Source organism: Trichechus manatus, unplaced genomic scaffold, assembly GCF_000243295.1.
Source record: "Trichechus manatus latirostris isolate Lorelei unplaced genomic scaffold, TriManLat1.0 scaffold00278, whole genome shotgun sequence".
In the NCBI taxonomy this organism is placed as follows: domain Eukaryota; kingdom Metazoa; phylum Chordata; class Mammalia; order Sirenia; family Trichechidae; genus Trichechus; species Trichechus manatus.
The window spans coordinates 1,790,832-1,794,620 of NW_004444214.1; the positions used below are offsets into that span (position 1 = coordinate 1,790,832).

Here is a 3,789-nt window from a genome sequence, read left to right on the forward strand (position 1 = left end):
GGGGGGCGGGGAGAGAGAGAGAGAAGCAGAAAACTCTTTATAGGATGCTTGGAGTGGGGGAATGCTTTCTTAGAGTAATTAATAATATTACAAGATACAAATATAGCTTATTGAGTAATACAAAATCACTATGGAGAAAAGAGGTTATTTCAGAAAATAATGTTCTTTTTACATAAAGATATAGAATTTGAGTTATAGGTTATATTCTTAAATAAAAAAAAACAATGTGATAAACTGATATCTAGGTATTTCAGGTACAAAGTAATACACAAAACTTTAAATTTTTAATGCAAAAATATGGGTAAATTGGGATTTGGAATTAATATTTTTTTATTTTTGATGTGGGAGAATTTATTAAACTTATGAATATTCTGTTACATATTTTGTACAGAAGAACCTATAGAAATAACTTCAGTATTTTAGAAGGTAGATTCAATGTTTCAATTAATTATTTAGAAAATTAACCAGGTTATTCAGACTTTAAACACTATTTGCTTTTATTGGGAGGTAAGTTTTCAGGCTTCATATTGCTCACAAAGATAGAGATGGTTGAGCTCTTTTTTCCCCTCTTTCTCTTTTCCATAATGAAGGTAAGCAGAATCTATTACCCAAACTCTGGGTTTCCAATATCTAAGCCATCTGCTCTTTCATTTACTAGGCATTGAATGCTCTCAAAAAAAGGAACAAGGGCTCTCTTTTTAAGGAACAGGCAAAATGCAGGAATTCTCATTTGTATTCAACAATGTTTTACTTATAGAGTTATTGCAGCAGACTTGGTGGGCCATGACAATTTACACACACACACACACAAACACACACACACACACACACACACACACAGGTCATTTATTACCCCATCACAAACACTCTTCAATCTGTCATGTAACAATTTAAATAATTTGTCTCCTGCGGTTGCCAAATTAATCTCTAAAACTTGCTTTTGTGAAATAATTATCTTTTTGAAAAAAAGAATGATAAATATATCACTATAACAAATCTTAAATATAAATTTTACTCATTCATGTATTTATTCATTCATTCAACAAAGTTATTAGCACCTACTCTTTTGATAACCATGCACCCACCCCTCTGCTCCCACTCCTAACCACTAATCTGTTCTCCATTCCTAAAACCGGTCATTTCCAAGATGCTATATAAATGAAATCACATAGCATTTAACCTTTTGGTATTGGCCTTTTTTTCACTCAGGATAATTCCCTTCAGATTCATCCAGGTGGTTGTTATGTATCAATAGTTTGCCCCTTTTTATTGCTGACTAGTATTCCCCGGTGTGGAGGTACCACAATTTTGAAGACATCCGGGTCTTTCCAGGGTGGGGATATTACAAATAAAAATGCCACAAACATTCATGGATATAATTGTTTGTATGAATATAAGTTTTCTTCCTTTTTTTTTTCTGGGATAAACGCTCAAGAATGCAATTGCTGGGTTGAATGGTAATTGCTTGTTTAGTTTTATAAGAAGCTGCCAAACCATTTTCCAGAGCAGCTGGACCATTCTACATTCCAGTCAGCAATGGGAGTGATCTGTTTCTCTACTTCCTCACAAGTCTTTAATGGTGTCACTATTTTTATTTTAGCTATTCTGACAGATATGTAGTGATATTTCAGTGTGGTTTTAATTACCATTTCCCAAAGGACAGACTAACTTTAAAAATTTGGGTTACATTCACGCATGCCTTAACATATACATAATTTCATATAAATGGGATAGCTAATGTGCTGGGTATTTTCTTCTGTTTATTTTCTATTCTTACTTTTCCTTTTTTGCTTGTCTTTTTCTCCATCTTCTTTTTTTCATCCACATCATCATTATCTCACCTTAACCCAGGTAACACTTGTTAAAACTAACCTCTCTCTCACTATTTCTTTTACAAAATGTGATTAGTCAGTATATACTTCTCTGATGGCTGCTTTGCTTGAGGAACTATATTTCATAGAACTCTCTCCAAGTTAACTGGTTTAATTAGAATCCTTCCTAGTGATTGCATGTTATTTCATGATGAGAATATACCGTACTGTAGTCAACTATTCTCTTGATAGGCATTCATTTCTAATTTTGTGGCTATTACACATAATGTACTTAAACCTAAACCTACATCATCAAGTACTGGTGGGTATGTTTATATGGGAATATATCCTGAAAGTGGTTCATTGGGTCAAAGGCTACATGAATATTTTTAAATAGCAGTTGCCAGTTTTCTTGAAAAACAAGTTGAAACAATTCATATTCCCATTAGCCATTATGAGAATACACTGTTATGTATACCTTCACTAGAAATAAATGTGACAGCTCCTTCTATTCTTTGCTTTAATCTTATTGCTATTTTGATTTTCACATCCCTGACTACTTAAGAGCTTGAGTCTTTTTTCCACATAGTTTTTGCTGTTTGGATTTATCAAATGTGATCTGCCTAGTCATAATCTTTGCAAGTTTTTTCACTGTTAATATTTTTTCTTGTCACTTTGTAGGAGTTTTTAGACATTATAGTTATTAACTCTTTATCTGTCGCTTGCATTCCTTATATTATTCCAAAACTTTAATTTGCCCAGTGACTATGCTTGTAAATCTTTTGTTACACGAGAGTTGTTTGATTATATATGGTCATATCTATTGGTCCTTTCTTTTCCATCTATGGATCTTCTGTCCTGTAAAGTTCTCTTCAACCTATAGATTATACACAGTCCCCCAATTTTCTTCAAAAATCTTTATACATTTTAAAACTTTTTATTTGATTAATACCAGCTATTATTCTATACAGGAGCTGCTGGGTGGTGTAAATGGTTAATGCCCTTGGCTGCTAACCAAAAGGCTGGAGATTTAAGTCTACCTAGAGGTGCCTCAGAAGAAAGGCCTGGAGATCTACTTCCAAAAAATCAGCCATTGAAAACCCTACAGAGCACAGCTCTACTCTGACAAACATAGGCTTGCCCTAAGTTGGAATTGACAGCAATTGATGGTTTTGGTTTATTATTCCACATAAAATTTTTATAGTTTTTTTCCTCCTCTATAAGTAAAATCTCACTGAACCTCAAACTGGAATTACATTAAAGGCACTATAGGGGAAGATTATTATTTTAATATTATGTCTTCCTAGCCAAGGAAATACTCTGTTTACGTTCTTAAAGAAGACTTTATCTTTTCCTTTATATAGCACCCTTCTTCTCAAATTCTGAGTACTTTTAAGTTTTTGTTGCTATGGCATATTACTGTAACTTTTTGCTATTTTTTAATTTAGAATTTTAAAAATATATTATAAGTGAGGAAAATATCAGATTTTCTATGCTAGCTTCACAAAAAAAATTAGAACCCTTCCCATTTTTTAAAATGAGTTGTCATAGTTTTAAATATTGGAAAGAAATGCTTTAAAATAGAATTCAGATATCAAAAATTCTGATCTTAGCAACAGAGGGTCCTGGACAGAGCTGGAGAAGGATGTAGAACAAAATTATAACTCACAAAAAAAGACCAGATTTACTGGCCTGACAGACTGGAGAAACCCCAAGAGTATAGCCCCTGGACACCCTTTTAGCACAGTGATGAAGTCACTTCTGAGGTTCACCGTTCCGCCAGAGATTGGACAGTCCCATAAAACAAAATTGGACTAATGAAGCACAGCAGTCCAGGGAAAAGGACTAGAAGGCAGGAGGGGACAAGAAAGCTGGCGATAGGGAACCCAAGGTTGAGAAGGGACAGAGTTGACATGTCGTGGGGTTGTTAACCATTGTCATAGGGCAATATGTGTACTAACTGTTTAATGAGAAACTA

At 33.8% G+C, this 3,789-nt stretch overlaps 1 protein-coding gene across 1 annotated transcript in view; it reads right to left on the minus strand.

Annotated features, from left to right (window-relative positions):
- The window catches only part of DOK6 (docking protein 6), a 442,414-nt gene that overhangs the window by 237,954 nt on the left and 200,671 nt on the right, over positions 1-3,789 (minus strand). The window lies entirely within an intron of this gene.